Raw genomic sequence first — 14,257 nt, 5'->3', positions numbered from 1 at the left:
CGGTGCACACCGGACAGTCCGGTGAATTATAGCGGACGAGCCGTTGGCTTTTCCCGAAGCTGGCGAGTTCCTGAGGCCGACCCCCTTTGGCGCACCGGACACTGTCCGGTGTACACCGGACAGTCCGGTGAATTATAGCGGAGTCGCCTCCGGAAATTCCCGAAGGTGGCGAGTTTGCGTCTGAGTTCCCCTGGTGCACCGGACATGTCCGGTGGCACACCGGACAGTCCGGTGCGCCAGACCAGGGGTGCCTTCGGTTGCCCCTTTGCTCTTTTGTTGAATCCAAAACTTGGTCTTTTTATTGGCTGAGTGTGAACCTTTTACACCTGTGTAATCTATACACTTGGGCAAACTAGTTAGTCCAATTGTTTGTGTTGGGCAATTCAACCACCAAAATTATATAGGAACTAGGTGTAAGCCTAATTCCCTTTCAATGTTGCCGCAGGACAGTGTTGCGCGCAACTACTTTGGATGAGGCAAACCCTCAGGGACTTTGGCTACAATCTGAGCAAAGTCCCACTCCTATGTGATAATGAGAGTGCTATCCGCATGGTGGAAAATCCTGTTGAGCACAGCCGCACAAAGCACATAGACATCCGGCATCACTTTTTGAGAGACCACCAGCAAAAGGGGGATATCGAAGTGTTTCATGTTAGCACCGAGAACCAGCTAGCCGATATCTTTACCAAGCCTCTAGATGAGAAGACCTTTTGCAGGCTGCGTAGTGAGCTAAATGTCTTAGATTCGCGGAACCTGGATTGAATTGTAGCATACATGTGTTTATGCCTTTGATCATGTTCCTTCTGCATTTTGTTGCTTATTATGGTGCTCAAGTTGTACAAACACTCCCTAGGACCTCACAAGTCCGTTGCAAAGTGATGCACATGTTTAGGGGGAGATGTGTTACAACTTGACCCTTTGAGACTAACCATCTGCTTGAGTTTGCTTGATTTAGTCTCGAAGGAGGATTGAAAGGGAAAAGGTGGACTTGGACCATGAAAGACTTCCATTGCACTCCGATGAGAGGGTAACTCATTCCCAGTTCATCTCATGAACTCTTATTGCCATTTGCTCTTAATTGAAGATTTTGGTGAGGCAATGGGGTTAAAGGGCCAAGATTGATCCCGTTTTGGTGCTTGATGCCAAAGGGGGAGAAAATAAAGGCCAAAGCAATAGATGGATCAGCTACCACTTGAGAAACTTTGAAAATAGTAGAGTAGAGCTTTTGGTTTATTCAAAACTCTTGCATTGTTTCTTTCGTCAAAAGTTGGCTTCTTGTGGGGAGAAGTAGTGATTATGGGAAATAGGGGGAGTTTTTGAAATCTTTGATCAATCTCTTTTGGAATGACTCTCTTTATGCTTCAACATGTGTGTTTGACCCAGAGATAGAGATGTGAGTTTGATTTACAAAAACAAACCAAGTGGTGGCAAAGGATGATCCATATATGCCAAAATTGAATAGAACTCAAATTTATTCTATTTGAAGTGTTTTTGCACTTGTTCTAGTTGCTTTATGTTGTGTTGGCATAAATCACCAAAAAGGGGGAGATTGAAAGGGAAATGTGCCTTTGGGCCATTTCTAAGTATTTTGGTGATTGAGTGTCAACACAAGTGCTTAAATGTAAAACTATGCCCATGGATGGACAAGTTGCAAATCACAAGTAAAGGTATGTTTCTAAGCCTTAGTACATTGGTTTTGTGTACTAATATATTTGTCTAAGTGTTAGAAACAGAGAAAAGAAGAAAAGGAGAATGTTGGCTGTGTACAACCAACAGGCTGTTTCGGTCTGGGGCACCGGACTGTCCGGTGGTGCACCGGACAGTGTCCGGTGCGCCAGGCTGCCTCGACCTGAAGACGCCGCTCTCGGGAATTTGCCGACGGCGTACGGCTAAAATTCACCGGACTGTCCGGTGTGCACCGGACTGTCCGGTGAGCCAACGGTCGGCCGGGCCAACGGTCGACCGCGCAATCTGCGCGAGACACGTGGCCGAGCCAACGGTCGGAAGGGGGGCACCGGACTGTCCGGTGTGCACCGGACTGTCCGGTGCGCCATCGGCTCCCAGATCTCCAACGGTCTGCAACGGTCGACTGCGCTGTTTATGGAAATAAATCGGGCACCGGACAGTGTCCGGTGTGCACCGGACTGTCCGGTGCGCCCGACGACAGAAGGCAAGGATGGCCTTCCAGATTTGTTCTCAACGGCTCCCAGCTGCCTTGGGGCTATAAAAGGGACCCCTAGGCGCATGGAGGAGGACACCAAGCATTCCTTGAGCACTCTTCATCACTCACACATCAATCTTGCGCACTTGTTCGACATTCTAGTGATTTGAGCTCCGTTCTAGTGTGCTAGTCTCTTGAGCTCAAGTCTGGGTCTTGTGTGTGCGTATTCGCTGTGATCTTTGTGTCGTGTGTGAGTTGCTAATCCCTCCCTTGCTCCGTGATTCTCTGTGAATATTTTTGTAAGGGCGAGAGGCTCCAAGTTGTGGAGATTCCTCGCAAACGGGATTGAGAAAAGAAAACCAAGAACACCGTGGTATTCAAGTTGATCATTGGATCACTTGAGAGGAGTTGAGTGCAACTCTCGTCCGTTGGGACGCCACAACGTGGAGTAGGCAAGTTTTGTACTTGGCCGAACCACGGGATAACCACCGTGTCATCTCTGTGATTGATTTCTTGTGGTTATTATGTTTTGACTCCTCTCTAGCCACTTGGCCATAATTGTGCTAACACTTAACAAGTTTTTGTGGCTTAAGTTTTGAAGTTTTACAGGATCACCTATTCACCCCCCCTCTAGGTGCTCTCAAGTGTCCGGTGCTCCAAGGAAGTGCGGCCTCCAGAACTCGCCAGCCTCGGGAAAACGCAGCGGCTGCTCCGCTATAATTCACCGGACATGTCCGGTGTACACCGGACTGTCTAGTGAACCAGCAGAGCAACGACTACTTCGCGCCAATGGTCACCTGCAGGCGCATTCAATGCGCGCCAGAAGCGCGCAGAAGTCAGACACGCCCATACTGGCGCACCAGACATTGAACAGTACATGTCCGGTGTGCACCGGACATCCAGGCGGGCCCAGAAGACAGAAGCTCCAACGGTCGGAATCCAACGGCATTGGTGACGTGGCTGGCGCACCGGACATGTCCGGTGTACACCGGACTGTCCGGTGCGCCATACGACAGACAGCCTCCACCAACGGTCATGTTTGGTGGTTGGGGCTATTAATACCCCAACCACCCCACCATTCATTGCATCCAAGTTTTCCAGCTTCCAACCACTATACAAGAGCTAGCATTCATTGCAAAGCACACCAAAAGAGATCAAATCCTCTCTCAACTCCACACAAAGCCTTAGTGACTAGAGAGAGTGATTTGTAGTGTTCATTTGAGCTCTTGCGCTTGGATCGCTTCTTTTCTTTGGCATTCTTTCTTGTGATCAAACACTCACTTGTAATTGAAGCAAAAGACACCAATTGTGTGGTGGTCCTTGCGGGAAGTTTGATTCCCAAGTGATTTGAGAAGAGAAGCTCACTCGGTCTGAGGGACCGTTTGAGAGAGGGAAGGGTTGAAAGAGACCCGGCCTTTGTGCCCTCCTCAACGGGGAGTAGGTTTGCGAGAACCGAACCTCGGTAAAACAAATCCGCGTGTCACACTCTTCATTTGCTTACGATTTGTTTTGCACCCTCTCTCGCGGACTCGTTTCTTTATTTCTAACGCTAACCCGGCTTGTAGTTGTGTTTATATTTGTAAATTTCAGTTTCGCCCTATTCACCCCCCTCTAGGCGACTATCAATTGGTATTAGAGCTCGGTGCTTCATTAGAGCCTAACCGCTCGAAGTGATGTCGGGAGATCACGCCAAGAAGGAGATGGAGACCGGCGAAAATCCCACTACAAGCCACGGGAGCACTTCATCGGAAGAGTCCCGCACCAAGAGGAATGAGAAGAAAGACTCCTCCAAAGGGAAGGAGAAGAAGAAGGACTCCTCCAAAGGAAAGGAGAAGAAATCTTCTTCACACAAAGAGAAGAAGGAGAAATCTTCCTCCCACAAGCCGCATCGGAGTGAGGACAAGAAAAAGAGGATGAGGAAAGTGGTCTACTACGAGACCGATTCTTCATCAACCTCCACCTCCGGCTCCGACGCGGCATCCGTCACTTCTAAGCGCCAAGAGCGCAAGAAGTATAGTAAGATCCCCCTACGCTACCCTCACATTTCTAAACATACACCTTTACTTTCCGTCCCATTAGGCAAACCACCAACATTTGATGGTGAAGATTATGCTAGGTGGAGTGATTTAATGCGATTTCATCTAACCTCACTCCACAAAAGTATATGAGATGTTGTTGAGTTTGGTGCACAGGTACCATCCGTAGGGGATGAAGATTATGATGAGGACGAGGTTGCCCAAATCGAGCACTTCAACCCTCAAGCAACAACAATACTTCTTGCTTCTCTAAGTAGAGAGGAGTATAACAAAGTACAAGGGTTGAAGAGCGCCAAGGAGGTTTGGGATGTGCTCAAAACCGCACACGAAGGAGATGAGCTTACAAAGATCACCAAGCGGGAGACGATCGAGGGGGAGCTCGGTCGGTTCCGGCTTCGCAAAGGGGAGGAGCCACAAAATATGTACAACCGGCTCAAGACCTTGGTGAATCAAGTGCGCAACCTCGGGAGCAAGAAATGGGATGACCACGAAATGGTTAAGGTTATTTTGAGATCACTTATTTTTCTTAACCCTACTCAAGTTCAATTAATTCGTGGCAACCCTAGATATACACTAATGACTCCCGAGGAAGTAATCGGGAATTTTGTAAGTTTTGAGTGCATGATCGAAGGCTCGAGGAAGATCAACGAGCTTGATGATCCCTCCACGTCCGAAGCTCAACCCGTCGCATTCAAGGCGACAGAGGAAAAGAAGGAGGAGCCTACATCAAGTAGAACACCCATCGACGCCTCCAAGCTCGACAACGAGGAAATGGCGCTTGTCATCAAAAGCTTTCGCCAAATCCTCAAGCAAAGGAGAGGGAAAGACTATAAGCCCCGCTCCAAGAAGGTTTGCTACAAGTGTGGTAAGCCCGGTCACTTTATTGCTAAATGTCCATTATCAAGTGACAGTGACAGGGATAACGACAAGAAGGGCAAGAGGAGAGAAAAGAAGAGGTACCACAAGAAGAGGGGCGGCGATGCCCACGTGTGCCGTGAGTGGGACTTCGACGAGAGCTCCACCGACTCCTCCGACGACGAGGACGCCGCCAACATCGCCATCACCAAAGGACTCCTCTTCCCCAACGTCGGCCACAAGTGCCTCATGGCAAAGGATGGCAAAAAGAAGAAGGTTAAATCTAAATCCTCCACTAGATATGAGTCCTCTAGTGATGATAATGCTAGTGATGAGGAAGATAATTTGCGTACCCTTTTTGCCAACCTTAACATGGAACAAAAAGAAAAATTAAATGAATTAATTAGTGCTATTCATGAAAAGGATGACCTTTTGGATTCTCAAGAGGACTTCCTAATTAAGGAAAATAAGAAACATGTTAAGGTTAAAAATGCTTACGCTCTAGAAATTGAGAAATGTAAAAAATTATCTAGTGAGCTAAGCACTTGCCATGAGACAATAGACAACCTTAGAAATGAAAATGCTAATTTGTTAGCTAAGGTTGATTCTCATATTTGTAATGTTTCAACTTCCAATTCTAGAAATGATAATGATGATTTACTTGCTAGGATTGATGAGTTAAAAGTTTCTCTTGCTAGCCTTAGAATTGAGAATGAAAAATTGCTTGCTAAGGCTAAAGATTTTGATGTTTGCAATGTTACTATTTCTAACCTTAGAAGTGAAAACGATACACTACATGCTAAGGTTGTAGAATTAAAATCTTGCAAACCCACTACATCTATTGTTGAGCATGAATCTATTTGTACTAGATGTAGAGATGTTGATGTTAATGCTATTCATGATCACATGGCTTTAATTAAACAACAAAATGATCATATAGCAAAATTAGATGCTAAAATTGCCGAGCATAACTTAGAAAATGAAAAATTTAAAATTGCTAGAAGTATGCTCTATAGTGGGAGGCGCCCTGGCATCAAGGATGGCATTGGCTTCCAAAGGGGAGACAATGTCAAACTTAATGCCCCTCCTAAAAGATTGTCTAACTTTGTTAAGGGCAAGGCTCCCATGCCTCAGGATAACGAGGGTTACATTTTGTACCCTGCCGGTTATCCCGAGAGCAAAATTAGGAGGATTCACTCTAGGAAGTCTCACTCTGGCTCTAACCATGCTTTTATGTATAAGGGTGAGACATCTAGCTCTAGGCAACCAACCCGTGCTAAGTTGCCTAAGAAGAAAACTCCTAGTGCATCAAATGATCATGACATTTCATTCAAAACCTTTGATGCATCATATGTCTTGACTAACAAATCCGGCAAAGTAGTTGCCAAGTTTGTTGGGGGCAAACACAAGGGCTCCAAGACTTGTGTTTGGGTACCCAAAGTTCTTGTTTCTAATGCCAAAGGACCCAAAACCGTTTGGGTACCTAAAGTCAAGAACTAAAATTGTTTTGTAGGTTTATGCATCCGGGGGCTCAAGTTGGATACTCGACAGCGGGTGCACAAACCACATGACAGGGGAGAAGAAAATGTTCTCCTCCTATGAGAAAAACCAAGATCCCCAACGAGCTATCACATTCGGGGATGGAAATCAAGGTTTGGTCAAAGGTCTTGGTAAAATAGCTATATCTCCTGACCATTCTATTTCCAACGTCTTTCTTGTAGATTCATTAGATTACAATTTGCTTTCTGTATCTCAATTATGCAAAATGGGCTACGACTGTCTTTTCACTGATATAGGTGTCACTGTCTTTAGAAGAAGTGATGATTCAATAGCATTTAAGGGAGTGTTAGAGGGTCAGCTATACTTGGTAGATTTTGATAGAGCTGAACTCGACACTTGCTTAATTGCTAAGACTAACATGGGCTGGCTCTGGCATCGCCGACTAGCACATGTTGGGATGAAGAATCTTCACAAGCTTCTAAAGGGAGAACACATTTTAGGACTAACAAATGTTCATTTTGAGAAAGACAAGGTTTGTAGCGCATGTCAAGCAGGAAAGCAAGTTGGTGCCCATCATCCACACAAGAACATCATGACGACCGACATGCCGCTTGAGCTACTCCACATGGATGTATTCGGCCCGATTGCTTACATAAGCATCGGCGGGGGTAAGTATTGTCTTGTAATAGTGGATGATTATTCTCGCTTCACTTGGGTGTTCTTTTTGCAGGAAAAATCTCAAACCCAAGAAACCTTAAAGGGATTCTTAAGACGAGCTCAAAACGAGTTCGGCTTAAGGATCAAGAAAATTAGAAGCGACAACGGGACGGAGTTCAAGAACTCTCAAATCGAAGGCTTCCTTGAGGAGGAGGGCATCAAGCATGAGTTCTCTTCTCCCTACACTCCACAACAAATTGGTGTTGTGGAGAGGAAGAATAGAACTCTATTGGACATGGCAAGAACCATGCTTGATGAGTACAAGACTTCGGATCGGTTTTGGGCAGAGGCGGTCAACACCGCTTGCTACGCCATCAACCGGTTGTATCTACACCGAATCCTCAAGAAGACATCCTATGAACTCCTAACCGGTAAAAAGCCCAACATTTCATATTTTAGAGTCTTTGGTAGCAAATGCTTTATTCTTGTTAAAAGAGGTAGAAAATTCAAATTTGCTCCTAAGACTGTAGAAGGCTTTTTACTAGGATATGATTCAAACACAAGGGCATATAGAGTCTTTAACAAGTCCACTGGACAAGTTGAAGTTTCTTGTGACGTTGTGTTTGATGAAACTAACGGCTCTCAAGTAGAGCAATTTGATCTTGATGAGATAGGTGATGAAGAGACTCCATGCATCGCGCTAAGGAACATGTCCATTGGGGATGTGTGTCCTAAGGAATCCGAAGAGCCTCCAAATACACAAGATCAGCTGTCCTCCTCCATGCAAGCATCTCCACCGACTCAAAATGAGGATGAAGCTCAAGTTGATGAAGTAGAAGATCAAACAAATGAACCACCTCAAGATGACGACAATGATCAAGGGGGAGATGCAAATGATCAAGACAAGGAGGATGAAGAGCAAAGGCCGCCACACCCAAGAGTCCACCAAGCAATCCAACGAGATCACCCCGTCGACACCATCCTCGGCGACATTCATAAGGGGGTAACTACTAGATCTCGTGTTGCACATTTTTGTGAGCATTACTCTTTTGTTTCCTCTATTGAGCCACACAGGGTAGAGGAAGCACTCCAAGATTCGGATTGGGTGGTGGTAATGCAAGAGGAGCTCAACAACTTCACTAGGAATGAGGTATGGCATTTAGTTCCACGTCCTAACCAAAATGTTGTAGGAACCAAATGGGTCTTCCGCAACAAGCAAGATGAGCATGGTGTGGTGACAAGGAACAAAGCTCGACTTGTGGCCAAGGGATACTCCCAAGTCGAAGGTTTGGATTTCGGTGAAACCTATGCACCCGTAGCTAGGCTTGAGTCAATTCGCATATTATTGGCCTATGCTACTTACCATGGCTTTAAGCTTTATCAAATGGACGTGAAAAGTGCCTTCCTCAATGGACCAATCAAAGAAGAGGTCTATGTTGAGCAACCTCCCGGCTTTGAAGATAGTGAGTACCCTAACCATGTTTACAAACTCTCTAAGGCGCTTTATGGGCTCAAGCAAGCCCCAAGAGCATGGTATGAATGCCTTAGGGATTTTCTCATCACTAATGAATTCAAAGTCGGAAAGTACTTCTTAGGATTTCAAGTGAAGCAACTCCAAGAGGGCACCTTCATTAGCCAAACGAAATATACTCAAGACATTCTAAACAAGTTTGGGATGAAGGATGCCAAACCCATCAAGACACCCATGGGAACTAATGGGCATCTCGACCTCGACACGGGAGGTAAGTCCGTGGATCAAAAGGTATATCGGTCGATGATAGGTTCTTTACTCTATTTATGTGCATCTCGACCGGATATTATGCTTTCTGTATGCATGTGTGCAAGATTCCAAGCCGACCCTAAGGAAGCTCACCTTACGGCCGTGAAACGAATCTTGAGATATTTGGCTTACACTCCTAAGTTTGGGCTTTGGTATCCTAGGGGATCCACATTTGATTTAATTGGTTATTCGGATGCCGATTGGGCGGGGTGTAAAATCAATAGGAAGAGCACATCGGGGACTTGTCAGTTCTTGGGAAGGTTTTTGGTGTCTTGGGCTTCAAAGAAGCAAAATTCGGTCGCTCTTTCCACCGCCGAAGCCGAGTACATTGCCGCAGGCCATTGTTGCGCGCAATTGCTTTGGATGAGGCAAACCCTGCGGGACTACGGTTACAAATTAACCAAAGTCCCTTTGCTATGTGATAACGAGAGTGCAATCAAGATGGCGGATAATCCCGTCGAGCATAGCCGCACTAAACACATAGCCATTCAGTATCATTTTCTTAGGGATCACCAACAAAAGGGAGATATCGAGATTTCTTACATTAATACTAAAGATCAATTAGCCGATATCTTTACCAAGCCACTTGATGAACAAACTTTTAACAAACTTAGGCATGAGCTCAATATTCTTGATTCGCGTAATTTCTTTTGCTAACTTGCACACATAGCTCATTTGTATACCTTTGATCATGTCTCTTTCATATGCTATGACTAATGTGTTTTTCAAGTCTATTTCAAACCAAGTCATAGGTGTATTGAAAGGGAATTGGAGTCTTCGGCGAAGACAAAGGCTTCCACTCCGTAACTCATCATTCGCCGTCGCTCCGAGCCACTCTCCATCTTTGGGGGAGAGAGCAAAAGGACTTCGTCTTTGGTATAATCTTAACTCATTTATTTATGACCAAAGGGGAAGAAAAGCACTTCAAAGGGCTCTAATGATTCCGTTTTTGGCGATTCATGCCAAAGGGGGAGAAAAGTATGAGCCCAAAGCAAAAGGACCGCACCACCACCAATTTCAAAAATCTAGTTTTTCAAAGAGTATTTTTCAATTGGTATCTTATTGTGTTCAAAAAGGGGAGAAAGTAGTATTTCAAAAATGATATATCAAAACCCTCTTGAACACTAAGAGGTGGATCTCATTTAGGGGGAGTTTTGTTTAGTCAAAGGAAAAGCATTTGAAACAGGGGGAGAAAATTTCAAATCTTGAAAATGCCTTGCAAAATCTTATTCATTTGCCTTTGACTATTTGCAAAAGAACTTTGAAAAGGATTTACAAAAGAGTTTGCAAAAACAAAACATGTGGTGCAAGCGTGGTCCAAAATGTTAAAAACGAAGAAACGATCCATGCGTATCTTGTAAGTATTTATTTGGCTCAATTCCAAGCAACCTTTGCACTTACATTATGCAAACTAGTTCAATTATGCACTTTTATATTTGCTTTGTTTTGTGTTGGCATCAATCACCAAAAAGGGGGAGATTGAAAGGGAATTAGGCTTACACCTAGTTCCTAAATAATTTTGGTGGTTGAATTGCCCAACACAAATAATTGGACTAACTAGTTTGCTCTAGTGTATAAGTTATACAGGTGCCAAAGGTTCACAACAAGCCAATTAAAAAGATCAAATATTGGATTCAACAAAGGAGCAAAGGGACAACCGAAGGCACCTCTGGTCTGGGGGCACCAGACTGTCCGGTGTACACCGGACAGTGTCCGGTGCACCAGAGGACTCCAACTCAAACTTGCCACCTTCGGGAATTTCCAGAGGCACTCCGCTATAATTCACCGGACTGTCCGGTGTACACCGGACAGTGTTCGGTGCTCCAAGGAAGTGCGGCCTCCAGAACTCGCCAGCCTCGGGAAAACGCAGCGTCTGCTCCGCTATAATTCACCGGACATGTCCGGTGTACACCGGACTGTCTGGTGAACCAGCAGAGCAACGACTACTTCGCGCCAACGGTCACCTGCAGGCGCATTCAATGCGCGCCAGAAGCGCGCAGAAGTCAGACACGCCCATACTGGCGCACCGGACATTGAACAGTACATGTCCGGTGTGCACCGGACATCCAGGCGGGCCCAGAAGACAGAAGCTCCAACGGCCGGAATCCAACGACATTGGTGACGTGGCTGGCGCACCGGACATGTTCGGTGTACACCGGACTGTCCGGTGCGCCATACGACAGACAGCCTCCACCAACGGTCATGTTTGGTGGTTGGGGCTATAAATACCCCAACCACCCCACCATTCATTACATCCAAGTTTTCCAGCTTCCAACCACTATACAAGAGCTAGCATTCATTGCAAAGCACACCAAAAGAGATCAAATCCTCTCCCAACTCCACACAAAGCCTTAGTGACTAGAGATAGTGATTTGTAGTGTTCATTTGAGCTCTTGCGCTTGGATCGCTTCTTTTCTTTGTCATTCTTTCTTATGATCAAACACTCACTTGTAATTGAAGCAAGAGACACCAATTGTGTAGTGGTCCTTGCGGGAAGTTTGATTCCCAAGTGATTTGAGAAGAGAAGCTCACTCGGTCCGAGGGACCGTTTGAGAGAGGGAAGGGTTGAAAGAGACCCAGACTTTGTGGCCTCCTCAACGGGGAGTAGGTTTGCGAGAACCGAACCTTGGTAAAACAAATCCGCGTGTCACACTCTTCATTTGCTTACGATTTGTTTTGCACCCTCTCTCGCGGACTCGTTTCTTTATTTCTAACGCTAACCCGGCTTGTAGTTGTGTTTATATTTGTAAATTTCAGTTTCGCCCTATTCACCCCCCCTCTAGGCGACTATCAACAGCCGGTTCATGCATCACCAATCGAACAAATCCATCAAATCTACTTTAGATCCTTTGTTCTCCATCGCATTAGGAGTAGGCGTAATTTATACCTAGCTTGGCTCCCCCAACCACCGATCTTCATCTCTCTTCGACTCTACGTCGTTCAGAGACGTACCGGGGTGGCCTGGTGATCCCGGGGCATCCCTGGAACTCTCCTACCAGATGGAGTCCTTCTCGAGAGGCGACTTCTACGGTTCTTTGACCCTCTGCGCGCTCGTGGACCGTCCGACCAGTGGGAAGAGGAGACTCGCTCCTACTGTAGGGTCGTGGACTGTCCAACCCCATTGTCGCGGACCGTTCACGTCGCCAGGCGGTACAATCTATAGTGATTGGTTCTGAACCAGAGCCAATGTGTTTGGTTTACATGACTCCCATGTATTCCCCTACCAAACAATAATTTCAAAACCTTGTGGACTGGGGTGGATTCCGGTCACAGTTCACCTCGCTTGGCGTTGTGTAGCACATCATAGTTTTAAAAGTTATTTACAGTGATAATTTTGTTTGAGTTTTATCTTCATTAATGTTCCACCACATCAACAGGTATGATGATATGGCACTGATTTACTAAAGAGATAAATAAACATAGATTATAAGATGTGGAAGAGTGTTTTAGGTAAAACTCAAAATGTACAATAAAAAATGATGTGTCGTTCTTAAAATCAGTGTAATAAAGTATGCACCAGAAGCGGTATCGTTTTGGCTCAAATAAGGGCTTATTTGATTCCACATACTAATCATGCATTTTAGTCCATAATTTGTTAAACGAAGGGACTAATCTGCTTTAGTCCCTAGGCCTCTAAATATTGACTAAGATGAGATAAACCATATTAATTCTACCTTTTATTCCCATTTATTTTTGCTGCAAATGAAGAAGAGTAATGGCAGTATAACGGCAATAGGCATTTGAGTATTGTCATAAGTCATTTAATGAGTTTTGGGTATTTATAGTCCTTGGAACCAAACCCAATAGAGACTAAATATTAAGGAGTGTTTGGTTCCACTGAAGTAAAGCATAGTCCCTGTCAGGTCGTTCGAATGTTTAAATGGTTATGAATATTAAATATAGTTTATTTACAAAACTAAAAGACGAGACAAATTTATTAAAACTAAATAAATCTATATTTAAATATGACAATAACTAAACTATGCCCACGATGCAAGAACAAAACACCCCTCCATAAAGTAGAGTAACCAGAAAGTTCTAAAGACGTCCGATGTGACAATCTGCATGTGGTATGTTATGATGCTGTAGAGTAAAAATCACATACAGTGGTATACTGCATAGCCTACTCTGTGCTGCATTAGGATGGATAGAGCGTCATATAAAACGTTGTAAGGGAGCCTAATCTATCCAGTTGTCGCGCGTTACTGTGCGAAAGGAGGGAGAGAAGGTAAATAGTTGTAGGTATAAAAATAATATAATATATGATACTACCTCTGTTCATAAATATATGACAAAATCGAATTATTTCAGAAATTTGATCATCTGTCTTATTTAAAATATTTATTTAAAAATGTAAAATTTTAAGTCAAACATAACTAACTTAAGTGATAAAACAAATAAAAAAATAAATGATATTTTTTTGAATAATACGAGTGGTCAAAGTTTTTGTTTAAAATCAACGGTGTCATATATTTATGAAAACAGAATGAGTAGTTGGTATAGAATAAATATGACTACAATAGATTGTTGTACAGGGTGAAGAATCTTGTTAACGAGAATAAAATATATCGTTTAGAGTAATATGAGTGAATATAGCCTAAAGTTGGAACATGTGTGTAACAGGACCCGGGCTCTCGGTCAAATTACATTCCAGCCCGTCCAGCGTCCGTCATTGGTCCATCATGGTTTATGAGAATGGACAAGAAACGAGAACTGGTACAAGTAACCGACGTGCTGCTGAAACGTGCCAATGCGCGAGCGCACAGTCTGGCATCCTACACTACAGACATGAGACACGAGACATTACATGAATGCAGCACTACGTGCCTGTCTGGTAGTGATGGATGGTAACCGCGTTGGTACGCCTAGGCCTAGGCGACTTTTGTTGTTCTTAAAAGCATCACCGCACCCCCGCACGCGGATGCATGTTGCAAAGCTCTTTTTTTTTGGTCTCTCTGAAAGGAGCAATGGCCATACTACGGAGCAATGATCGCTAAGACGGCTGTGTTGCCAGTTGCCACCTTGTTCTGTCATTCCGCGTCCTTTAAACCTACTGTATCATGAATCCACGTTACCACATCGGCACGCGAGCGCGACTAGTATAGTTCGTCGAATCCCTCCTTTGTTCCGCTCCGTGAATACGCAAGGGTCGAAGATGAACGATGCAGATCGGCACCGCACCTGCCTCTGCCTGCCGAGCACGGCGCTGGCATGGCACCTCGGACGAAAGAAGTTACTGTAGTCTCGCCGGACCCGCCCGGCATCATC

The sequence above is a fragment of the Zea mays genome, chromosome 5, assembly GCF_902167145.1.
Source record: "Zea mays cultivar B73 chromosome 5, Zm-B73-REFERENCE-NAM-5.0, whole genome shotgun sequence".
NCBI classification, from domain to species: Eukaryota; Viridiplantae; Streptophyta; class Magnoliopsida; order Poales; family Poaceae; genus Zea; species Zea mays.
This window is presented reverse-complemented; position numbering follows the sequence as displayed.